General features: G+C 42.6%; 1 protein-coding gene across 3 annotated transcripts in view; it reads right to left on the bottom strand.

Annotated features, from left to right (window-relative positions):
- NGF (nerve growth factor) overlaps positions 1 to 26518 on the bottom strand; it is a 51133-nt gene that overhangs the window by 15994 nt on the left and 8621 nt on the right. The window contains exons 1-2 of one of the 3 annotated variants that reach the window (XM_017869794.1): positions 16416 to 16475; positions 4928 to 5281 (exon numbers count right to left, since the gene is read on the bottom strand). The exons of the other annotated variants lie outside the window; for them this stretch is intronic. The gene's annotated coding sequence lies outside the window, so the exon portion shown is untranslated. Of the gene's footprint in view, positions 1 to 4927; positions 5282 to 16415; positions 16476 to 26518 lie in introns of those variants that run through there. 3 annotated transcript variants of the gene reach the window in all.

The following is a 26518-nucleotide window of genomic DNA, read 5'->3' on the forward strand; positions in this document are numbered from 1 at the left end:
TTCAAAAGGCACATGTGATGGTTATGGGCAGAGACAGGTACCAATGCTCTTTGTGCACCTGTATTCATTAAGTCCCAGGACTTAAGTGCTTTCCCTCTCTGCCCACTTCTGAAATCTATCACAGCATTTAGATAGGTCAAGTATAGAATTTAGATCCATAAAGCATGGCAGCATTATCTTCAACAACCACCACTACCCCTAACACCATCACTGCCTCCACTTCTTCCATTACCATCACTACCATCACCTCCTCCAACACCATCATCACTACTACTTTCTCCATCACCATCACCACTATTACCTCCTCCATCATTATCACCACCACCATCTTCCCCAACACTTCCTCACCACCAACATCCTATCGCCACCACCAGCATTACCACTTCCAACATTTTGCCATGATTACCACCACCACCATCAACACTGCCATTAACATTACTACCATCATCACCATCCCCATCACCTCTAAAGGGTGAAAGAACTTTGGAGTCATGGAAGTTTGACCAGTGTTCTCCAAGACTTCCTCATAGGCCATAAGTAGAATCACCAGAGGCAGAAGATAGCTGAGCCTTGAGGTCATTTAGTCTCTTCCAGAGTAATTAAATGAATTGTGTAGGTCCATATAACCTCCAACTGACTGGTAAATAGAGTTAGATCTAGAAATCAATATTCCTGATTCTCCATATATTTCATTATACTATTTTCTAGCACTGATTCTGGGGCTGTTTCTTCCTTTCTTTCTCCTGAGATTCTTCTTTTCTTTTGTCAGCTTTGTATTTCCAATAATGTTGGTTATAACATTTTTCAGTTTAGACCTTGATAAATCTTAGAATTATCTCAAAAGAGCAATACCTGTAATGGTCACAAGAACATTTATATATAGATATGTGCACATACACACACAAGTATTTTTTACTTCTTCGAGATGTAGTTTTGCTGTGTCGTCCAGGCTGGACTGCAGTGGCATGATCTCAGTTCACTGAAACCTCCGCCTCCTGGGTTCAAGCAATTCTCCTGCCTCAGCCTCCCAAGTAGCTGGGATTACAGGAGTACACCACCATGCCTGGCTGATTTTTTTCTTTTTCTTTTTTTGTACTTTCAGTAGAGATGAGGTTTCACCATGTTGGCCAGGCTGGTCTTGAACTGCTAACCTCAGGTGATCTGCCCACCTCAGCCTCCCAAAGTGCTGGGGTTACAGACATGAGCCACTGCACCTGGCCATATTTTTAAAAGCAGGTAAGGGATTATGTATCTTGGTCCTCCAAAATGAGAAAGGCTCTTCCATTTGCCTGATGCAATCTTTTAAATGTAGGTACACAATTTTTGCAGACCATGTTGAGTTTTTCCATTTCTTCACATCTGAAGACAAGTGGACTTTGTGCTTAGGCCTCTAAAAGAAGGGAGCACCCTCTCTGACCTCTCTTCTCAGCCTCCAGAAGGAGGCACTCCTCTGGCTAGTCCAATTCCACGATAGCAACGACTCCCACTTCTAAGAGAGGCATTCTGGGAGTTAAAGGCCAGGCCCTGAGCATGGCTGTCTCCTGGCCCTTCCACCCCAGCGGGAGAAGTGGCAGGACAGCTGTCTGAGGAGGATGCCTAGACAGCTTCTTTTTTCCTCAGTCACTGGTTCAGACTGAATGGGGAGCTCCTAGTGACTGCTGGGTCACTAGGGTGAGTATGCCAAAATTGTGAGTTTGAGTTTGGGTTTGTAGGAAGAAAAGGCAGGGATAGGATAGAAATCCCCAAGAGTCCTCTTTGGCCTACAGCTTAGGCGGTATTAGAAGTATTAATAAGGATAGAATGACCTATATTTTATGTGTGAAATTAAATGTAATATAATATTATTTGTTAAAATATGTTAATTACTCCATTAGCATAAACTGTGGGTTAGAAATGCATACAACTACTACCACTAAAAATCAATAACATGTATTATGTACCAGACACTATACTAAGCACTTTATATATATTTGTTTCCTTTTAAAATACTCATTAAAAATCTTTTGAGGTTAGTATTTGACAGATAAGGAAACTTCTGTCAAACTTCATTTGACAGATGAGGAAACTTCACCTCAGTAGTACAGTGGGGAAGTAGAAGGTCACACTGTTGAGTGGGTGGCATGATGGACAAGAGCCCAGGTCCCTTGCTCTGTGGTTCACTCCTTTTCAACCCTACTCTGCACTGCTCACAACACTGATCAATTCAAGGGAGCAAGAGTTCTGTCCTCTGGGTTTTGCTCTGAGTGTCAATTTCCGCTTCCATGATATGGATAATGTATAGGTGGGATTCTGTGCATCTTCTATGCTTGAATATACCTAATTGCTTTTAAAAAAATTAGCACACACTTTTGAGTTTGTAAAATACCTTGGCTTCTCTACTTATCTGTCATGACATTCTCTTTGTTTATACCCTTGAGGGAGCCCATACATCATACTCTCTCCTCACTGAAGTAATCTAACCAACAAGGAACAGATTTTGGAAGGACCCACTAATCTGATAGAAATGTAGCAATGAAAGATAGATGTTTAGACATGTGAAGTTGTTCCTTACTGAGAAATTTATAGAAATAGAGTGTGGCTATTCCATTTAATTTTACGTATTTTGGATAAGACTTACTCTTAATTCTGAGACTGTGAAGAAAAACTGCAGGCAAGACAGAAACTACTCACTCTGGGCTGAGGATGTGATTCTCTTAGTTGGCTTTTTGGGTGTGAAGACCAAGCCAGAGGCTGATGGAGCCAAGTGGAGACTGTTAATATTTCCATTCATGGACAGCAATAGCAAACCATCTCATACATTTACAGGAAAGCATCAAATATAATATCTTTGTTGAGCTTAATCAAAACCAGAGTAAAATTCCAGTCGACAAGAATAGAAACTTACCCTAATGATTTCATTTTTAGTCCAAAACATACAGTGTTTTCTCTGCTTGGTCTGTTTGTCACTTTCTAAAACAAGAAATTACTGAGCAAAGACTTTGGTTTGAGGGACGAGTGGAAAGCAATAAACATTGAGCAGAAATGCAAAGAGATCAAATGTCAAGAGTCCTTGGTGGATGAACATTCAGAAGTGGGTTCAATTTGTGAATTGTTGACTTTATTTCCCAGAATTCATGTGAGTTGCTCAATCAGGATTCAATTGTCCAGGCTATATGCTCTGAGCAGTGAGTCCTTCATATAACAGAAGTAAATCATAAGGCAAAAAAAGAGGAGGTTGAGTTACCATCAGCGGTATGTTGTTTGTTTGTTTGTTTTAGGCAAGACATTTGCTTTCATTGTTAGCAGGTGAAATGGCCTTTTTCTAGAATAATAAAAATCTCACACTACGAAAACATAGCCAGAAGAGAAAGAACCATCTTCTGATTTGCCATAGAGAGTTGGGTCGATAGCTTAATATTAGGAATTACGTTGCTGTGTACACAGCAAATTGGTGGTTTTCATTGCAAGCACTGGGTGCAACTCTGGAAGTTGCTCTAGCCCACCAGCCCATTGCCTCTAGAAACTCTCTTTAAAAGAGATAAAGCCACCATCTTCTTTTAGCTTCTCAAGAATAGTGAGTATGATGGTGCAAATTAGAGGAAGGCTCTTCATCAGTGAACAATGGCTGTCACCTACAGGGTAGCAGTGACATTTTGGCAGGCACATCAGAAGAGCACAACATGGCCATTAATTATGCAGTTTGGTCCTGTCACCACTGGGCACTATGGGATATCTGACAATGTTGGTACTGATGATTGATGGCCCTGGCCCTGGTGCTGGATCTGCTGATTCCAGTTAGGAGCCATCCTGGGGCTAAGCCCAGGTCAGGGACAGAGGGAGAAATGGCTGTCTCATTTCCCATCAGCTTGGAGCTTGTTGAATGTGGTGGCATGAATGGATGAATCCTGAACAGATGGAATGAGATCACCCCAACACCTATAGGCACTGGAACAAACTAAGTGAGCTGGGATTTGTCTTACCCTTCGGAAACCTGATGTTATTGTAGAGGAAAACTGAAATAGTAGAAAGAGAACATTGGAGCTATAGTGGGACGCAATTGAGAGAGGAGGGGAGTAAGAGAATGAGAGCGAAGAGTAAATGAGAAGAGGGGGAAGCAGGAAAGCAATAGAGGGGAGTGGAGAAAGCAAAGGAGGGTGTGGAGGGAGATCCAAAGGGCAAAGGAGCAATGCCAGCAAGAGAGAGAGAAGATGAGAGAAAGATCAGAGGGACAGAGACTGAGGAAAGACTTTGAAGATAATCTCAACCTCAGCTCTGGTGAGGAGGAAGAAATCACTGCACAAACCACAAGCAGACTTATAGTACTCAGCTTGTGCTGGTGAGATGTGATTCCTGAATTTCCCTAGAGAAAAAGTCCAAGGAATAGGTAATCACAGCCATTTTATAATACGCAACAACTCTGCCGAAAGAACCCAAATTTCATTGAACCGGCTTCTGGTAATCTTACAAGATTATGCATGATGATATTTCAGTTTAGAGTCTATTAGAATATGATTTCTGCTGGAAAAATTTCAAATATAAGCCCAAACCCAATGATAACATTGCCTTGGCAGAATGAAACAGTGATTTCATCTCATAGGTTAGGATAAGGCCATATCCAAGGGCTCACAGCATCTTCAACACAAAAGTCCTTCACTGCAGGGCCACTGGGCTGCGCATGCCAGACTGTCTCTTAAAATAAATGAGGTTGTATGACCTCACCATTATCAGATTCAGAGAAAATGCCTTGGAAAAGAAATTGTGAGTAGAAAGGACACAAGGACAACATCAGGGGAATTGGGGTTTCCCATTGATGCTTGGATCCAGCTGGAGTTAGTTACAGTGTAAACTGTTTAATCACATCCTCTGTCATTAATAAAACCCCAAACCAAATACAGAGATAGATGATGATGTACTTGGATTTCACATTGAGTTTGCATCATTGCTTTACCAGGTGCCATCCATAAATCTGGGATGCAGGCTGCTGGAGCTGGGGCTGCAGAGAGGCTGTCTCAGGGATGTGCTTCCACCATTCCTCTGTGCCACTGCCATGCCCCTGTCACTGCTGTGCAGTTGGTCAGTGAACAGGTTGATGAAGGCTATAGGCTTTGCCCAAGACCCACAGTCATTCTCTTCCCAGAGTGGCAAGGTGTTAAAGGCAAACCAGGAAGGTGAGGCACCTGAAAAACCACACCATAACAAAAATGGGTTGGATGAAGTAGGGATGTTAGAACTTCAGGAAGGCTTTCACAGGGAGTCTGAGAAGAGCTGCTCTCCATCATTCCAGGAAACACAATGGGCAGAACTGGAAGAGAGGCAAGCGTTACTTCAACATGAGGTTTCTAAAGATATTCAACTAAAGAAATGGGCTGCCAGTTGTGGTGGAATTCCCTGTTATGAGCAGTGTCCAATTCAGTATGAATGACTGTCACGGCCTTTTGTTATAAGAGCATTAAACTTGTGTAGATTCAGTTATATGTAATCAGAAAAAAATAAAAAGAAGGAGAGAAAAAGGAAGCAATGAAAGAGGTAAAGAAGAAAGGAAGGAAGGGAGGAAAGAAGACAGAAAGTGAGAGAAAGAAAGAGTGAAAATGATGAACCACTTAAATAGTAAGGGTGATTCTTAGTGTCATTCCACAAATGACTATGTGAGGCTGAGATCTGAATATACCATTCTTCAGTTAGAGTTGCTTCCCATTCAACTTTCATTCTGCATGATATTGGTGTTAAAGATTGGTGTTTTTAAAACAATATAGCCCCTTGTAAGCCAACTACTTTGTCTTGTGCTCAACCCAAGAAAGAGCAACTAGTTCTCACTGGAGGAATAACCAGCTGGTTGAACTTACTGAGAGACACTAATGGTTCTCCAACACGGGTCCTTCCTCAGGGATTTTCAAAGGTAAAGTCAGTTACAGTTCAAAGGCCTTTCAGACATTGATTTTAGAATGCAGTCCCTGTATGTGATCAGTTAGGCTCCATTTAACAGGAATGCTAGACAGTCCTATTGGCAAGGAGGGAAGATAAGTGATCTTTAGCAGAATGAGTGGAGAAGGCTACTGGGATACCTGAAGCAATCAGGTAGCCTTTGAGCCATCCTTTGCACTCTAGTAAGACCCCTTTGTTATGCCTTAGAGCAGTCATACCTGCTCATTTAGGAAGCCAGGACTTGATAATATTATAATAAAACTAATTTTAGATAGATGCATATATTAAAGACAGACACAGGGGAATAAAGACTAGAAGGAAATATAATATGTGTTGGCAGTAGTTGAATTACGAGATTATGGGTGATTTTTGTTTTATTCTTTATACTGTTCTATATTTTGTAAATATTTTGAAATAAACTATGAATAGCTTTTTAAATATTTATTGTACTTTAAATTCTGGGATACATATGCAGAATGGCAGTTTTGTTACCTAGGTATACATGCCATGGTGGTTTGCTGCACCCATCAATCTGTCACCTACATTAAGTATTTCTCCTAATGCTATCCCTCCCCTAGCCCCGGACTCCCCAAAAGGCCCCAGTGTGTGATGTTCCCCTCCCTGTGTCCATGTGTCCTTCTTGTTCAACTCCCACTTATGAGTGAGAACATCAGTGATAGACTAAACAAAGAAAATGTGGCACATATACACCATGGAATACTATGCACCCATAAAAAAGGATGTGTTCATGTTCCTTTGCAGGGACATGGATAAAGCTGGAAACCATCATTCTAGGCAAACTATGAATAGCTTTTGTAAACAGAATCATGTATTTTAAAATAATTTGACAATATTATACTTAAAACTGTAGAAATGCCCATAGTTTTTAACCTACTAATCTTACTTTTGAGGTTTTATCCTAGGAAAACGTCCTGAGAGGGAAAAAGCTATATTTATGACTTTTTTCCTGCTACTAAATTATTTATAATTGCAAAGTCAGAAACCAAGTGTTCCTCAAAAAAGGGATAATTAATTAGTTGCTTTATGGAAAATCTTCTGCAAGAATTTCTATGCAGTCATCAAATGTGAAAACTGTGAAGACAGTAAGAATCAGGGACAATGCTGGGATCTAGTGCAGTATGGGGGCAAAACAGGTTGAGAAGAATATGTGTGAAATTGTTGCAGCCAAGGGAAATCACATGTGTGTGGGAATCAGGCCTGGAAGTAAATATGTAAAATGAAAACAGTTGTATTGAGTGCTACAACTTTGGGTGATCTCCTTCTTCTCTTTCCCATTTTCCAAATGGCTGGTAATATTGTTATAATGCCTTTATAATGAACATAAGGTCCATAAGTCCTTCCATGTGTCCTTTCTGTAAATCCTTCAGGTTTAGGACTACACCAGATACATTTCCATGTTACTGTTCCCACCATGGTGCCGAGCCTGGGCCTTTTCAGGGGCAATGGCTCCAGTCAGTGTTGCTGAGAAAGAAACCTGGTCTATTGGATGGCTTGGGGGTGTCGGTAAGAAACATGGTCAGCCTGTGAGCAGTCCCTGTGTTTGGTCAAGTTACAGTCTTACCATGTTGGACAGAGAATAAGAAGTTGATAAATTAGTCCAATGTGTGTGGACATATTCCCTGTAATTGGAAGCTCTTGGGCATGAAATGCTAAGGGTTGAGAACTCAGATTCTCCTTTATTTATTGTTGACTTAGGCTGTTCTATTCTCCAAAGCTTGTATAAGGTTTGTATATATGACACTTTTGATTATTTGTGCCATGGAAAGAAAAATAGGAAAGAATCCACCAAGCATATATGTTGGTTGTGTTTATCCCAGGCACTGGGGCAAGGGGTGTGGGGTGTGGGGAAGGGGTCATGGGAGGAGTAACAGGCGGGGTGGGGGGAGGAGGAAGGGGAACACAAATATTTCATACATGCCTGGTACTTGCCAGGCATTACACTAGAAGCTTTTCAGTGTATAGGTCACTTATGCTTGAGACCACATGCAAAGTAGGTACTCTATTTTGGGCAAACAAGGGAATTGAGACTCTGAGAGGCTAGATAACTTGTCCCAAGCCAGACAGGCTAGAAAGAAGACAGATTTATCTAGTTCCAAAGCACAATAAGCATTGATTTTCATTCTCTGGGAACATACTAACCGATACTCCACTAAATTGAAAATTCACTTACCATTAGTCTTAAAACTGACTTTAGTCACCAGGGGTTCTTTTATCATCAGTGGCTCTCAACCAGGAGAGACTTCTCCCACTCCCACTCCTCCCACAAGGGACATTTGGCAATGTCTAGAGCCATCTTTGGTAAGGGGGTAGGAGGGGTGCCACTGGCATCCAGTGGGTAGAGGCTAAGGATGATGCACACTTGCCATAATGCACAGGTCTGCCTCCCACAGCACAGAATCGTCTGGCCCAATATGCCAGCAGTACAGAGGTTGGGAAATCCTGCCGTATCATAATAAAGCCCAATGTAATTTATTCTCACTAAATTCACTTCCTTGTTCACTTATGAAATTAAATTTCTGTGGCTCTGAAGAATTCTCAAATACATAAAGCATCAGAGGTGATGTTTGTTTACTGAGTATACTATTAGGAGCCACTCATCATATGTAAATCAAATAAACGTGCATAAGATCTGGATGACAATGCCAAGTTTAAATCTGAAATTTATGAAGGGAAGTTACAGTGAAATTGCCAGCAAGAAATTAACAACTCCCCAAGTGTTACCAATTGTGGCTAACCCTAATCTGTATTAAATTCTACAATGAATAGCTAAATGTTCACTTGATTTCCAGGATTCCCATATGTAAAATCAGAACTTGACTGTTCTCTGATTACAAGGTCAAATCACTAAATTTTAAGTTAACACTTAAGTTGTGTCCATAAGTAGCGAGTAAATTGCTTTAGTTTGCTGTTGCTTGTCTATTTGGTGGGGCAGCATGCATTACTTTTGTGACTTTTGTGGCATTAAGACATCTCTTGGTAAACTAGAGCTAATGAATTATTCAATGCTTTTGTGGTTCACCGTAGTTTTGTAGGCACAAGATTGTGCCAGTATTTGAAAATGACTCTTAGAACTGCAAAATTGAAAAGGACTCAAGTGATTATCTAGTTTTGTCCTCAATCAGTCAATCAGCCAGTATTCACTGGATGACCTACTATGTGTCCAATCCCATGCCAGCTACCACAGAGGATACTAGACAAGTATAAGGCATGAGCTTTGCTTTTAAGTAATAAACAATATAGCGGAAGAGACACGACAAAGGCACAGGAAATATTTAGTGAACAACTTGGGATATAAATTGTGCTGTACATACGGTCAGCAATGAAGGGGTTCACAGAAGCCTGTATCACATGAAAATGCTGATATTTATGTACATTTTTGTCTTTTGCTTAACCCTGACAGATACCAGAGTTGCTGGATCTTAGCACTTTCTTCTTATTTGCCTTGGGGTCTAGGTAGAGAGCCTGGCCTGTACAAGCCAACTAACAAAATGTCTACTTAATAGGTGAATGAATGATCCCAATAGGAAATAGATCTTAACCTTGACCTTGAAGTCACAGAAATGTTTAAACCAGTGTTTCTCAACCCTGGAATGTCAAAAGGCGTTAGTAAAAAGAAGGTTCCATGGTCAAACATATTTGGGAACTGTTGGATTAGAAACAGCTTTCTTTACTCAGAGCTCTCCATATGCATTGGGAATCTCTAAGATTTCATTTGAGGTCATACTTATTTCACCATGGAAACATTTTTTACTGAGGATTTGGTAGCATTTATTTGAATCAATATACCAAAAATTTATTGAGAATAATCTAAACCATCCAAAGGAAATGGCATTTTAAGTTGACCAATGTTTTGAAAATCGGTATAATAGAGCCCATAAAACTGTGGTTTGGGAATTTTCTAGAGAGAGGAAAAAGAAAGTTCTGTCCCTCTAAGCCAGTCTTGTGTGAAGGAAAGACCTGAATACTTTTGATGTCTCACGTAGTAGCTTTCATAAGTGGCTGTTTTGCAGCTCTGGTTTAGAGAGTACTGCTTTGGTCTGTTGTAATGGTTTGAGCCTTGGATGCACGTCTTTGGAAAACTTTGGATGAGTCTTTTCTTAATATTCCCAAGGGGTTTGTACTTTATTTTTTAAATGTCTTTTGCCTTGAACTGCTCAATTGGGCTTGATGAATTCTCAGCAGGCTGCTGGCCCAGACCCTTAGATGAACTGGGACAGCTGCTGTTTGTTTTTTTGTAAATCCGCACTTGCTTTAATTTTGGAGGTTTCCTGGCATAGTTTACAATGACAAGGATCACTTAGGGGCAACAACCCACTAAAAAGGTAAAAGCGAAATACTCATCATATTAAGTTTCTTTATTAAAAGCTTTTCCTTTTCCTTTAATAAATATTTGAAATGCAGAATTGTTTGTTTGTTTGTTTCCTGATCAGCTTTTGAAACAAATCTTCTGGATACTAAAGAGTTTTAGTAAAAGGCAAAGCAGTTTAAAATAATTGATAGTGACCTGGGGAGTTGAGTAACATTCTATTGCCATGAGGATAAAATATAAGCAGACAGTGACATATTTTGTGAATTATTTCTATTTAAACATTTGAGCCTGAGGAAACAATTGAGGGCAGAGCTAAATCCATTTTTGCAAGTAGCTTTGATTTTAAGATAAATTTGTAAAATAGTTCCTAGTACATTGTGTCATGTTCTAGCCCCACTTATAACCCTGAAATTTGTACAACTTGGCTGCACCTGAACTCCTTCCAAAGAAGCTAGTTATTAAAAAGACCACATTATAGCACAGCCTATACCAGGACTTCAGGGTGCGGGTCCTGGGGGTGGCATGGTGGAAGACCCCAGTCCATTACCTTAAACAAATGGACATGATTCCAAAGTCAAGGAACAAAGTGGTTTGATTCTGTAGAAGTGTAGCAGAAACAAACAGGAGCAAAAATCTTGGTGTGTCTGACTCGCTGTAGTTTGTCTACATGGTTCTGTGGCCAACACATGGCATACCCTTCCCCTCCAAGACGGACTCTGTGACCTCGTGGCTCGGATCCAATCGGCCCTTTTGTTGCTCTCCCCAGAGCTTGGCTTTGCATGTTCAGGCCTGGCAAAGGGTTGCTGCTAACAGCTCTGACTGGGACTGCACCTCCCTGTTTTCCCCATCACACAAAGCTCTTTGTGCGGCTCCTTCTTCCCAGAGCTGCTGCCTAAGTTGTAATGAAACATTGGGACTATCTCTCAGAAAAATTAACAAACCCTTTGGGCGTGCTTCTTGTAGATGATATGAACTGGATTTAAGTCACAAAATCTGTGGCTAGTGCTTGGTAATTGCTCAACTTAATTCAACACACACGTAATGAGCACCTGTTCTGTGCAGGTGCACCATGCCTGGAACTGCAGGAATTACAGGTGAAGAAGACCAGTCTAATAGGGGGAATAGATAAGCACACAAACAACTAAGCTAAAATAGAGAATGAAAGTTTATTGTTGACTCGCTTGTTTGGCAACTAGATATTGAGCAACTACTATGCACCAAAACACTATTCTAGATACTGGGGATATAGTCGTGAACAGAACAGAAAAATTCTTGCTCTCAGGGAGCTTAAACTCTCATAAAGGTGGACAGAAGACAAAGAACAAATTACCAGGAAATGTCCGTTGGTGATAAGTGCTGGAAGAAATAAAGCACAGTAAGTGTTTTGGAATTATAAGTTGAAGCGCTAGTTTGGTCAGGAAAGGTCTTTCTGATGAGGCAATGTTTACAAAGAGACCTGAATGAAGTGTGGGAGAAAGCTATGCAGAAATGTGGGAAGGACATTTGAGGCAGTGTATGGCCAGTGTGAGGTCCTGAGGCAAGAACCTGCTTGGCTGAAAACAGCAAACCTGCCCCTGTGGCTGCGGCAGTGTTAGGAGATGACAGCTGAGGGGCAACTGGAACTAGCTTTTGTAGGGCTTTATGGACCCTGGGGAGTTTGAATTTTATTTCTAAGGAGATTAGAAGCGATTAGAAGATTTTTAGCAGAAAACAATATGACTGGATATATTTTAAGAGGAGCACTCTGGCAGAGCACACACAATGGGGACCAAGAAAAGAAACTGGAAGATCAGTTAAGGCAGTTCCTGCAATTATCCAGGTGGGAGGTGATGGTCTGGGGCCTCATGGCAATGTAAGGGAGGAGAGAAGACAATGTAAGTGGGATACATTGGAGGAATAGGGTCAAAAGGACTTCCTGATGGACTGTGATGTGCAGGAGTGAGGGAACAGGGGGATAGAGGATGACGCCAAGCTTTTTGGCACCCAGCTGAAAGGACGTGATTTACTGAGATGGAGAACACTGAAGGAGGAGCAGGATTGAAGGCAGAATCAAGAGTTTAGGTTTGAAAGTGTCAAATTTGAGATACCTATATACTGAGATAGCTATATTTGAGATACCTTTTATGGACATATGCATGGAAAATTGGAATAGGCAGTTGATATAGACATGTAGAGTTAGGGGAGAAGTCAAGAGCTATACATGTATGTTTGGTAAATATGTAGCATTGGGACTTGTCTGGCATAGGGAGTCTGGCGAATGAACTCGCTGAGGTTCATTACGTGATTCGGCTTCTGACTCTCATTCTCCTGTCGAGGAAGTTAAACAAATTTCCCCTTTCTAAGACCCCCTCTTCCCCTGCTGTAACTTTCCTTGTCAGTCTCTTGAACCTTCCTGAAGGGATCCTGTCTTAGTTGACTTCCTGTCTCTTAGATTATCAAGTATACACCTGGCACATCAGCAGATTAAGCAAACCATTTATCATGTACCTACTATGCATCCAGGGCTATGCTATGCACTGTGTGATATCACAATGTAGTAAAAGGCACTAGCAGGAGTCAATGTCATTATATATCATTATATATCAACCAGAGAGACCATCTGTCAAAGTGAAAAGAGGAGCGGTCAAGGCCCTAGAGTCTTGTCTTTGCTGCTCTGTGACATGGGGAAGTCATCACCCATCTGGGCTCAATCTCACTATCTATAAAATGACCCAGACTGGTTATCTCTAAGTTCTCTTCTAGTCCTAAACTCCTGCCACACCAAATTAAGCATTCATTACCTCTAGGTCTGGCTGAGAAGAGATCTAAGAGCCAATGCAGGCTGGAGGACTTGAGTGGGGGCCCTGGATATTTGTTCCTCACTCACATCTATTCAGAAAATAAGCCAATTGATATCTCCTTGTTGATTGTCCACTTGTTTTTTTGCAGAAATTGGTGTCATCTTTAAAAGAAAAATGACAATTATATAGCTAATGATAGCTATAATTTCTTATGTATCTTGTATAGTCAGGTATTGTGGTATATATTTTAAATGGATGATCTCACTTAATGCTCATAATAGTCCTATGAATAGAGCTGTTTAATTTTTGCACAGAGGAGGAAACTGAAGCTATATATGTATGTTTGCTTATGTAAATATCCAAAATCAGCCAACAAACTCACTCTAACTTAATGTTTTACTCAGATTACATAGTTTTAACCTAGAAATTCTCAAAGAAATTCAATATAATTTAGATTAAAGTTAAAATTCAGACCAATTGAAATAGTTGATTATCTAGAATTTTAAGGTAAAATTTTCTTAAAGGATATTGCATATTAAAAACAATTTCTAAACAATCTCAGAATTTGTTTCTGACAAGTTGAATACTATTTGGGAATTGGGTGTAATTTTCTCAAAAAACTATGTACAAGTCCAGATATGCCATGCTGCTTTTTAATTTCAATTCCCTCCTACTCAGAGATAATGAATGTTAATATTTAGGGTACATCCTTCCAGAATTGTCCATTGTATTCAAATTTTCATACTACTTTAGCAATCTAGGAGTGCTATATTTCACAAGGGCCTGGCCCCTTAGAGGGGATGTATGGAGAAGAGAAGGACTTTCTCTTACCCAGTTGGTAAAAAAAAAAAAAAAAAAAAAAAAAAAAAAATGCAGTTTTGCATGGTGGAGAGGGGATGGAGTCATGGCCCTTGTAATTTTCCAATGTGATGGCACTTGCGTGGAGCCACCATCTGTTTGCAGGGCAGCTCGAGTGTTGTGCATCTGATTTCAATAAGCTGGGCGAGCAGTTCCATCCTACAGTGCATTAGCAGGCAGGCACATCTGCTCCGTTTCCATGCTCCAGAAGCCAACGGAAAGTTAGTCTCAAGGAGCCCGTGGTCTAGCTTGACAACAGAAGAGAGTAGTTGCTGTTGGACCCTCTCCAATCCCTATGGAGGTCAGGTTTTGACCCGGAGCCTTTTGGAGCTTGAAAGCCAGGCTGGTATTGTTCTTTATCATTAGTTGTGTTGTCTCAATTAAGAAAAAGAAATCTATGAAGTCTGGATGCAGAATTCTCAAGTCTGGAATTCCTCCCACACATGGAAAACAAGACTCAGTCAAGGAAACAATGCCACTGTGTTTGTCACCCACATATTTGGGGATCTGACCACAGAGAATAATTTGCTCTTTATCAGAGTGCTCTTCACCTGGGATTGATAAGAAGTTGCAGCCAAGCTACAGTCAGGAGACCTTAGTCAAGTGACTCTGGCAGCAAAGCAAACACCGCGCTTACTGTGTAACTCGAAATGCATTCCTGCCACTGGCAGGAGTCCCGTGTTTACTGTAACATTTGGAAAATTATCAGCAATAAGATGTTTTATTGAACAATGTTTAGACAATGAGCATAATAACATAAACAAGTTAATTATTTCAATGTTAATAAGGAAAACATCCCTTCATCTTCAGACCACAAGCATTTCAGTGTAGTAAAATGATAGCCCCGGGCTGGCTCTCGGTGACTTGTAAAGTGGCTAATATTGGTCTTCACCTTTCCCTGTTCTGAAGGCTGCCCCCTCCACTGGGACCCCACCGTATATGCTCTCTCTCCTCTTCTGGCATTTCTATTCTCTCTTGGGGCCTCCATTCCATGGCCTGCAGGGGCTCCCAGAATGGGGGCTGCAGCTAGGCCCTGAGTAAGCTTTGTATGAATTAGAAGAAATGTCCCTTTCTCAGGTAGAGGCCGCTCCTTGCCAGGGGCATGGTTTGGTGAGCTGAGCCCCTACTCATCCCCTTAGCTAGATGCCCTAGACAGGACACAACCTGCACAGCTTTAATGGTGACTCTGCCCACAGTCCCTCTACCGAGAACTGGACAGTGCTTCCCCTCCAGGCTTTCTCACTGACTCTCACTGTCTGGGCCGGGACCCACAAATTATACTTTGCCAGTGGTGGGGACAGGGTCAGTGGATAATCCCAGGCTCCAAGGCAGTGTCAGGAAAAGGAGTAGCATGTGAGCTGTGCCGACAGGCCACAGCATAGGGCAAAGGAGGAAGCAAGACCTGGGAGGGGGCAAAGCTTCTCTGCAAAGCAGCCAAGGGCCATCTTCATGTCCACCCACCTTCCAACAGTCTGTCTGCTCACCCTGCACCAGCCTCCACCCCTATATACTCTGTGATCTCCAACCATCCTCTCTTCTTTGTTGTTAGAGCCTTCAAATAGCAACTTTCTGCATCACTACATCCCTACCTCCCTGGCAGCCCACCTGCTGGTCCCTACTCTCCCAACAGTACGCCCTTCTGAGAGCCTTTCCCCTCAGCCCACTCCTACCTGCTCCCCACTCCCAAAGATGCAGCTGACAAGCAGAATGAATTCAACACTAGCCATCAATAGCTGGCAATGCCACCTGGATCACTTCTCATTCTTGCTTTTGGGTGGAAGCCTCCTGGAGACACACGGTCGGCCCCAGTGTCACTTACAGCAGGGCTATGGCCAGATGCTATTGAATGGCTTCATGGGACTCCCCAGATTCATACTCTGCACATTCCTGCCTGGCTCTCACTAGAGTCCTGGCAGGGAGACACACAGGTCATATCCAGCATTTAAGTCTGACTAAAGGTCAAGATAGTAGATGGTTTGAGTTCCACAGTGCAGGGGGTGTCTTCTCCAGCATGGGCCAAGAATGAGAGTCACTCACTCCCTTCTGGAGCTGAGAAATAACCAGAGGGAAGGGAATTCTGTCCATCCAGGATGCCTGGTTTCTTTTCTTAACCAGACCTGGTGACTGACCTTCTTCAAGATTCTCCATCTCATAGCCCTGTCTGGCTGCTTCCTTTGCACCCTGCACCACTGCAGACACTGTTGCTCTCCACATTCTGCCGGCACTGCAGACACACACCCACAAACACATGCTTACACACACACAAGCACACACACGTGTACATGTACTCACAGACACATACTCATGTACACATCTGTACACACACAGTTTGGAAACAAAGACACTGCTACTGCAAAACCCCCACCTCTGGGATTGCCACTCATCCTTGCTTCCTAACAGACTTAGTAAGAACTCAAAACTCACCTTTTCTTTTGGCAAATTTCTTTGGAGAAGTGGAATCGTAGTGGGGGTACACGGGTGGTAGCGTCAGTTGTTTTTAAAACTTGACCAAATCATACATAGTATGAACTCTAACCCCTACTCACCTGGCATTTCTGGTGCCTAGAAACAAACAAAAAAGGGCAGCAGTACCATCTCTTAAACCACATCCTCAGCTGGGCACTCAGCCCTGGTTCTTGTGCCCCCAACAGCCTGAGTTCTTCCTTATATTAAGGAAGAACAATGTCAGCCTAGCAGCCTCAGCCAGGCCCGGAATTCCTGAGGGGTCAAAGCCTGACTTGCGATCTGCCTGGCCAAGTGTCTTATACAGCACTGGGCAGGCGTGGGTGGTTGATAAATATCATTAGATGGCAAGGGGATGGCGAAGACCACAAGAACAGGCTCTTTCTTAGCTGTCTGGTATTAACTTGTTGGGATGTTCTGGAGCCTGGGAGAAGCCAGATGGCCCAGGGTCTGAAATAAACAGCCGCAAGGCCCAAGTCACTTATTGACAGTGCCTTTCTGGGAATAGGCATTTGGTAGAGTTTTTGCAGGAGCAGGACCAGGCCTTTGGTGGCTTAAAGGGCAGTGTTTGTGTCGTCCTCAGTCTGAAAACAGGTGGAATACAATAGTCCCTCTTTATCTGCAGGGGATATGTTCCAAGACCCCCTGTATAAATAGTGCCAAATCCTATAAACACTATGTTTTTTCCCCAAACCTACATAACCTGTGATAAAATTTATACCTTAGGCACAGTAAGAGATAAACAACAGTGACAATAAAATAGAACAATTATAAGAAAATGCCAGCATCCCTACTTTTCTGCTTTGGGGCCATTATCAAGTAAAATAAGGTCTACTTGAATACCAGCACTGCCATACTGAAACAGTCCATCTGACAACCAAACCAGCGACTAAGTGGGTAATGAGTGACAGCCAATCTGACAACCAAACAGGCTACTAAGTGACTAAGGGGCAGGTAGCCTAGAGAGCAGACAAAGGGATGATTCACGTTCCGGGCAGAAAAGAGTGGGATGGCGCAATATATCATTACACTGTTCAGAATGATGCACAATTTAAAACATAAACTATTTATTTCTGGAATTTACCACTTAATATTTTCGGACCACAAATGATCCCAGGTAACTGAAACCTTGGAAAGAGAAACCACAGCTAAGCGGGCACCACTGTATATGAAGCCCATGAAGTGTTGGTAAAAAATGGCTCTACAAAGCAGAGGTGGCTGGAAGCCCTCACTTGGAGCATCTGCTGCTTTCTGCCATGCGATTATCCCCAGTTTGGCCAATTCCAGGTTAGCAGTGTGGCCTCACTGGGAGTGGAGTTGGGAAGAGAAGCTTATGGTGGAGCAAGGGTGAGCCTGTGTGAGCTGGCTTCAGCCCGCCACTGTGTGAGATATTTTCCTGGAGGACTTCTCTTTATCTTTAGAGTATCCTTCTTCTCCTTTTCCTGCCCACTTTTCAGACCTCAGATGAATCATGCCTTCTTCTAAGAAGCCTGCTCTACCCACCAAGATGCAGCATGGACCAGCACGTGGAACTCTCCTTCATGACACTTAGCAGGTGGAAATGGTCATTTCTTTGCATGCCGACTGATTATCTTCCTGGCTAGTCTGTAAGACCCGTCAGGAGGGAGAGAATTATGTATGGTTTTTTTCCACCATTGTATCACCAGTGGTACATTGTATCACCAGGAGCACAGCTCCTGGTACAATGTTGGTGCTTCATAAATAGCTGATGAAAGAATGGAAGGAAAAAATGAACTGAGCCCTGGGCTGGGTGGGCTGTTACTAACACTGTGATTTGTAATCAAGGAAGGAACTTCATCCACCAGCTTTTTGGGTTTTTTTTTCTCTTCTTTTTTGCATTTATTATAAACGAAAGGACTGAATTATTTTTCATTATTCTTTCAACACTAGGATTTTATGGATTTTTGAGTCCGAAAGGACTGCAGTTCTTTAATGTTTGCAGTTGCCTCAGAAATGGCTCCACTTTTGCATGATGTGTGTGTGAGGTGTGTGTGTGTGTGTCATAGCCAAGGGCAGATGGTAGAGCATGCAGGAGGGGAGAAGGAACCTTATAATGAAATGTTTTCACTACCTTTTCATGTCCAAGGCCAAAGGGCCATAAAAGAATCTGCATGAAAGCCAGCCCAGTAGTATTAGATTCATCCCAGTGATTCTTTTCCCAAAAGGCTAACGTCTTCCTTGTAATTGAAACTGAAATAAGAAGCACCAAACAGATGGCAAGCCCCTTATGGGCAGGTGTAAATCTTAAATGTTCTTACAGCCCCCAAAAGCCCAGAGCAGTGCATGCACACAGTGAGGACGCAGCCATACTTGCTACATAATTAGCTTAAGATAGACATGGCCCTTGCAGTAAAAGTTCATCCTAACTACCAATTTTGGTGGACCCAAAATGTTTCTCCATTTTTCTGTTTGCTTAGGAACACGGACAAAATATCCTCACGGCATTTTATAAAGTTTTGGTACCTTTGATCATAAATGAGACAACCCTACAATTTACTTCTCCCCAAGTCCAAGGACACTAGAGAAACCTTGTCTCTGGAATTTCTTTTCTGTCCCTGCCCAGCCCTTTCTGGCAGGGCTCATGGCAAAAGCTAAGTCTGGGCACCTTGCCCTTTGCTGGTGCTGAATAAATTCCTTTCGGGGGTACAGATCCCTTGCTTTCATGACTATCCCAAGAATGAAGGGTGACAGCCAGGTGGGACCAACTCCAGGCCCATGGTAAGAAAGGAAAGGGACTATTCCCTTTCTGTGCATAGCATGACATTGCCTTTACGTGTGACAAAGCCACCTGGAGGCTACAAGGAGTGGGCCCCAGAAATCTGTGGGAGTGATTTCTGGAGGCTATAAATGCCCTGTGACACTAAGAGACCTTTGGGGTGGGGGCTGCACTGTCCCCCCCCCCAAACTGTGAAATAGTGCCTTAGGAACCCAGGTTGGACCTGTCTAAATAGTGGCTTGACCAGCGTAAAGAGGTGACAGAGGAGCTAGCAAGGGAAGACTGGTTGTGATAACAACAGCTCTAAATTTTTTGAGGCTCGTGTGCCTGGAGCTATGTTAACCATTTTATAAGCATTGATATATTTAATAATTATAGCAACATTATTATTACCCCCATTTTGCAGCTGGCTTAATGGGGTTTAGCCCACAAATGAGTGGTCAGTCACCATGATGCCATGGCAATGACCTTCTGCATTCCTTGCATGGGGATTTCCTCCCCATGTTTTAGACTCCACTCTCCTGCCCTCTCACTTTACATAGACCTCAAGCTCCAAAACATTCCCATGAGTCATTGACTAATGTCTGAAATCTTACTTTCCAAGATTTTAATAATATAATGAGAGTAGCTGCCATTTGTTGAACAGCTTTTATGTGCCAAGCACAGTGCTAAGTGTTACATGTGTTCTCTTCTTACAATCACTACTTTATAAGGGAGTATTATTATTATTCTGGTTTTACAGTTCAGGAAGCTGAGAATCAGAGGGAGTTTATACAAGCTATTGCAAGTCACATTGTTAGCAGGAAGGAAGGACCAGGGTCAGGCTTTTGCTTGGTCCATTGTTGCTGAGTGGGGTTTATTAACGTTCTAACTGAGAGAACTTGACAGCTGCTTAGAATCTGCCCCTGGGATGAGTATGGGTCTAAGCCTTCATCAGCCCTATATTTCTTAGTAGGAATGAAGATCCAGAAATCATGTTTCAATGGAGCAGAAGTTTGAGAGTATCAAATCTGTGTCTACCAAGAAGAGGACCTAACGATGGAAGGGGATCCCAAAGACCAGTTGGCAGATGGGTTTTGTGAATGAAAAGACAAAGTGGCCTGTCAGCAGCAATCTGAGGAAGCAGGAGGGGATGGTCAGCACAGGCTGTTTTATGACTTCTGAGGCTGTGGGACAGGCAACCTTATCATAGCCTCAGCCCTGCAAAGCACACGGTGCCCAGGCAGCTGAGACTACGTCTGTGGGAAAATCCATATTTCTATGGACTGAGTCAGGCTAAATTAAACATGAGGGTAATTTGACACATCTGAATTTCATCACCATTATATCACTCTGTAGACCTTGTAAATTTTCATAATGACATTTTTGTTAGGTTGGAGTAAGCTGTCTGCATCTTAGGTGTGTTACTTTAAAACTACATTAACAGACTAATAAAATGAGGTGTTGGCCAGCTAATCACATGTAGTCATCTCCTTAGAAGGATCCAGGCAGCAAAATGAACCAGAGTTATGAGTAAGTGTCCTGAGGTGGCTCTGAGGGCACAGACCCTGACCATACCCTTTCTCTTGGAGACAATATCAGGATGGCCAGAGCTGTGTACATGCCACCAGGCATCCCTCTCCCGTGGGAGACTGTGATCTACAAACCCCAGAATTTGTATAACCTGGAATCCTGGGACCTTGGAAATATGATCTATGACCTGTTGTGCTCACTTCATCTCCCTTAAGAACTGGACATCAATATCATTACTTTGAGATGGCACAAGAGGCTTACCTGGATGGAAGTGAACACCCACCCATCACCTGGCATTGCTAAGCACTGTTACATGTGGTGTTACTGTCATGACTTTCTAAAACTGAAGAACAAGAGCAATGTTTGATGATGGGTCAGAGCATTTGGAATCAAGACTGTCCTGGAATTAACTGTGTTTGTCATAATGTCATGTTTCTCATGTGGTACCAGCTCTATGTGGGTCACTATGTCTAAACAGGACTCTGTCTCTGCCAGGCTACATGAAAGGTTTGATTTTGTCCCTTATCTGCTTTCCATTTCATAGCTTCCTCAATTGACTCCCTACCCCAGGATGAGCCAACCCAGAGATTTTCCTCTGGAGCTGTCTGCTTGTCCTTCCCTGGTGCCTCCCTTCCCTCTATACTGGGTTCCATTCCTGACCTGAGCCAACCTGAGCTTCAGCTTCTCTTTCCTGGACCTGCTTCTCTCATACTCACTTTCTTTCCTGGTTCCTCTCCTCCATCAGAGCCTGGACCCCTGAGCCCTACAGCTTGGGTCTCTGTCCTATCACAGGTTAAAATCCACAGCTGTCTCTAACCGACAAGAAGGCTATGCTGGGTGCATATATGCTTGAGAGGAAGCCCCTCTCCATTTTAGGGCCAGCTCATCTGGTGGGATGGTGTACTCCGGAAACTCACAGGGCAGCCCATGGCAGGTCTCCTCCGGAGAGCATTCCCTGAATTACTAGATCCTGCTGATCTCTTCTCCTAACCTTCTGTCATAGGCCGTGCCTGTGCTATCCTTGTCAGTTATTTGCTGAATTACTCATTTGACAAAGACTTATAGAGCTCCTACTATGTGATGAATGGATCCCTTGATGAACATAGCAAAGTTCCTGCCCTCATTCTTATGTTCTTGTGGAGGAGACAGATAGTAGCATAAGAAAACAAATCATAAAATTAAGTATTAAAAAATAAGTAAGGGAGGGTGGGAGAATAGAATGGCAGGGCTTGGTGGCGGTAGGATAGATATTTTAGATTAGGATGATCAAGAGGTGATAGCAGACCTAAATGTTGATCAGAAGCTAACCATGTGAAGATCTGTGGGTAAGAGTGTCCCAAATAGAGCAAACAGTGAGTACAAAGGCCCCAAGACAGTAACAAGGTTGGCATGTTGAAGACATTGCAAAAAGGTCAGCATGGTCACCACACAACCACAAGGGGAGGAGTGATTAAGATGCTGGAGATGGTCAGGGTCCAGATCACATAAGGCAGGTTTCCTCCACCCCAGAACTATCAACATTTTGAGTCAGATGATTTTTTTGTTGCAGGTGCTTGTCCTGTGCATGTTGTTTTGCTGCACCCCTGGCCTCTACCCACTGGCTGCCAGTAACACCCCTCAAGCCTCCACCATCCTCTTAATGACCACCAGAAATGAGGTGGTCACAGATATTGCCAAATATCCCCTAGGAGAAAAATCACCCCTATTTAAGAACCACTGAACAAAAGCCATGGCAAGATAATTTTATTCTACATATAATGGAAATCCATGGGAGGCTCAGAGCTGGGAAATACCATTGCAATTTACATTTTTAAAGGGCACTCTGGCTGCTATTGGCCTAAAAGAAAAACGACAACAGAGGCAGGAGATGCAGTAAGAGGTCTAGGTGAGAGGCGACCCTGGCCCAGATTAAGGAGGCAGCAGTGGGACTGTAAGAAGTGGTTGGATTCTGACTACATTTTGAAGGTGAAGCCAACAAACTTGCTGGTGAATTGGATATAAAAGGTGAGAGGGAAGGCAGAATCAAGGATGGTTTCTGGATTATTCTGTGGGAATAATTATGTCATTATCTAAAGCAAAGACGACTAGGAGAAAAGTAGTTTGGGGATAAAAAGCAATTCTAAATTTGAGATGTCCTTTAGACATCCAAGTGGACATGCCAGTAGAATATAAGAGTCTGGGGCCCAGGGGAGAGGTCCAGACTTGAAATGAACATCCGGAAGTCGTAGACCGTAGCTCATGCCTGGGGAGGATGAGATCATCCAGGAAGAGGGCGATCTAGAAAGGAAAGCTAAGCTCCAGGGAACTCCATATTTAGAGGTCCAGAGAATAAGGACAAGCCAGCAAAGAGGCCAGGGAGGAGGACTAATGAGGGAGAAGGGACATTAGGAGAAGAGACAGGGACATGTGTATCCCCGAAGCGTTCTGGCACTGTTGTTACTTCTGCCTTAGACTGAGTAGTTGGGGAGCTCCCCAGCCACTCGTTTGTGTTCAATGGTGGCGGCAATGGTACTATATCCAAGTTTTAGACAACCAAATGATTGAGCAAAAGCTACCTTGGTTAATCTTTAGGAAATAAGTGCTACTGATCCCACTTTACAGCTGAACAAACTGAAAATCAGAGCACTATAGCAACTTGCTTTCCATCACATGCATTTTAAGCACGACTCCTGGGACTGGAACCCTGGAAAGCCTGTTTCCACATTCATGCTTTTTCTATGGTGCTCTTGGCCTCTGCCTCACAAGGTTCTGCTCAATGCCTGGCACAGGCCTCCATTCTGACCATGGCAGGAATACCTCAACTCTGCCCAGGTTTATGTGAGTGCATCTACATTTGCTACTGCGTTTGGAATGGACCAGCAGGAGTCAGAACTGCTCAATACCAGAGCAAGTGACTGTCAAGATCCCTCATGCAACTAAGACCAGAGCCAGCACTAGCACCTGGAGTTTCACACTCCTGGTCCAGGTTTTCCCATCTTACCTTCTGTGTCTACAACCAAGTTGTTTCCCCATCCATCAACCATATCCAATGCAACAGCTCTAACAGATATGCAGGGGAAGTAGCATTATTCTCATTTTCCAGATTAAGAAATAGAGGCTCAGAGAGGTTTTGTAATTTGCCTAAATTATACCACTAGTAAGATTCTGAATCAGGAATAAATTCCTCATCTCTTAAATCTAGGTATTAGTGAATTGAAATAATCTACCCCTGACATAGCCATTTGTTTTTATTTCTTACATAATAACTTTCCCAAACCACAAAAGAAAGAAGATACAAACAGATTTTTCTAGACACCAGTATTGCCGGTCAGAATTCTGTAATAGGTTCACAGTCATTTAAGAAGTCAAAATGACTGGAAGATGAACATTTTGTGCACTGTGTCAACTTAAAATTATTATTTTTTGGCTTAATCATAAAGATGCTTTAAAAAAAACCTTTGAAACATATTTGTGTTGCTTTATTAAGCTCTCTGCTTTCTGACATCTCCTGCTCTTTTTTGGAAAAGTTCAAAAACAACAGCACTTGAAAACCCCACCCCCAAAATATTTTCTTTCATTTCCAAGACACAGAGATGCTGACACATGGGCATGAAATCTGAAGTCAGGCTTTGGAGTCTGACCTCTTCAAAATAGAAAATGAAAACATTTCTAGTGTTCACACTTTCCCTGTGAAAACACAAACACAACACTCTTGAACCCAGGTGGAAAGAAAGGTAATTCATTTCATGAGTAAGAAACATTCTTAGTGGCGTGTCGTTTCAGGGGCAATTGATTCCATTTGTCATTTCAAGTTTCAGAAAGGGTGGAAATACACTCCCCGCCTCCGCCTTTTGAGCACAATAAAAGTAAGTCAGCATTTGCTTTTTCCTTTAAAAACAGGTGCAACAGCAATGAATTTAAACATCTCTCTGCTGGCTTGTTTGCAGTCCACTCCAGCTCCCTGGTGCTTGGTTCAGTATCATCCACCTGCCTGGGAGGTGGGGGCAGGGCATGATGTGACAAATGTCTCTCTCCTGCTATAAATGTTATTTAAAAGGTGCAACTGGCTTGGTGACATTAATTTTACAGGCAATAGTGGAATGAGCAGTGGAGAGAAGAGGATACACTTAAAAGATGAAAATTATCTCTAGAAGCAGGTCTCTTTTCTTGCCTTCTGTCCCACTATCTTGCAAACCTCAACTAGAGATATCTTAGCCACCTAAAAAGGAGCATTAAATCTTTAGTTTGGACAGGAATTCAGCATTTGAGAGGAGATGTCGCTAATAATCCTCTATGAGTACTAGTGGTGAAAATGGGGCCCAGTGGGAGGGCATTTTACTAGGAGAGAGTTGGAATGAGCCCTGGGGGAACAAGGGTGAATACAGAATGGGGGCAGGCTAAGCCTACGTGAGAACTAAGAGGTAGGCAGTTTGTCATCACTGATCTGTTCTCAGAGGCGACATCAGCCAGGCTCTCAAGAAAACTGGGACTGTCACCTTTGTGGCCCTAAGTAGAATCTTGGTGTGGGTCACTCTTTCACGTGCCCTCCACTGGGAACCAGAGGTCCGAGGTCAGTGATAGATTGCTCACTGGGTTGAGGGCTGGAGTTAGGATCAGGGTTTACCTGAACGTGTCAGCTCCAACATTCACATTAAGAGCCTTTAAACTGTTTATACCAGGGGAGAAATGTAAACCTTCCGCATTGTGGCAGCCTGGAGCCTCGCTCAGGAGAAAATGTTAGACTCTCTGCTCTGGGCAGAAACTTCTTTAGAATTTTGACAATATCAACATTTTAATGGCATCTTAGCCCTGTTGTTCTTATAAAAATATACTGAAGGGGAAGGATATGATTTTGTGGGAACAGAAGCTCCTTCCAAAGTCACTGAACCCACACTAGGACCAAAGCGTTTATTCCAGTGGCAAGGCCAGGAAAGGCCATGCTACTCCCTGTCAGTGCCCAGTGACAGGGAGGGGGATGTCCTGTGCCCCTTGGACAATTACTATTATGGTCATGCTTGGGGAAAAGAATCACAGAAAGATGGCTTTGCAAGCATGAAATGGGAGAAAGACAGTGCAGAATGTGGGGCCAAAGACAAGATATGATTATTGTTGCTTCTTTGCTGTGTTTGCTAGAGAAAAAGCAAACCTTAGGTATAAAAACATTGTCAATAGTTCTGATGAGGTTGAGTAGTTACAAAGAAGATAAGAAAGAGGGAGGAGGAAGAGATAGAAAAGGAAAAGAAGAGGAGAAGGAAGTAGAAAGAGGAAGAGGGGAAGGGAAAAGAAGAGGAGGAGGAAGAGGAAGAGAAGGAGAGGAAGAAGAGAAAGAGGAGGAACAGGCAAAGGGAAGGCAGATAATGACAGCAGTTCTCACTTACTGAGGGTGTCCTTGGTGGCAGTCACAGAACCTGGTACTTCATACATCTTTGTCACTTAATGTACACAACAGCTGTACAAGAATTACAGCTGAGGACACCTTACAGATGAGGACACTGATGCTTAGAGAAAGAAAGTTACCCAAGATCACACAACTGCAAATCACAGACTTGGGACTTAACCTCAAGCTTGCCTGGCTTCAGAAGCATCCACTGTTTGGAATAATGCTGTTGTCTATGCCAGTGGCTTTCACACTTTTTTTGACTATGACTTATAGTAAAAAACCACATTTTCTATTATGAGCCAGTTTGCATAGATATGTATATGTACATATATACAGTATAACTAAAACAAAAGTGTCATAAACATTTTCCCTTGCTATATGAAATGCATATTAATTTTTGAAAATGTTACTCTATTCTCTCTCATTTTTTTTCCCTAATGAGAGTTGCACACTAAGTTGATTGCATAACCTGATGATAGGTCTCAACCTGTATTTTGTTTTCTTTCCTCCCTTCCTTCCTTCCTTCCTTCCTTCCTTCCTTCCTTCCTTCCTTCCTTCCTTCCTTCCTTCCTTCCTTC

The sequence above is a fragment of the Rhinopithecus bieti genome, unplaced genomic scaffold (genome assembly GCF_001698545.2).
Source record: "Rhinopithecus bieti isolate Rb0 unplaced genomic scaffold, ASM169854v2 scaffold_3040, whole genome shotgun sequence".
Classification (NCBI taxonomy): Eukaryota; Metazoa; Chordata; class Mammalia; order Primates; family Cercopithecidae; genus Rhinopithecus; species Rhinopithecus bieti.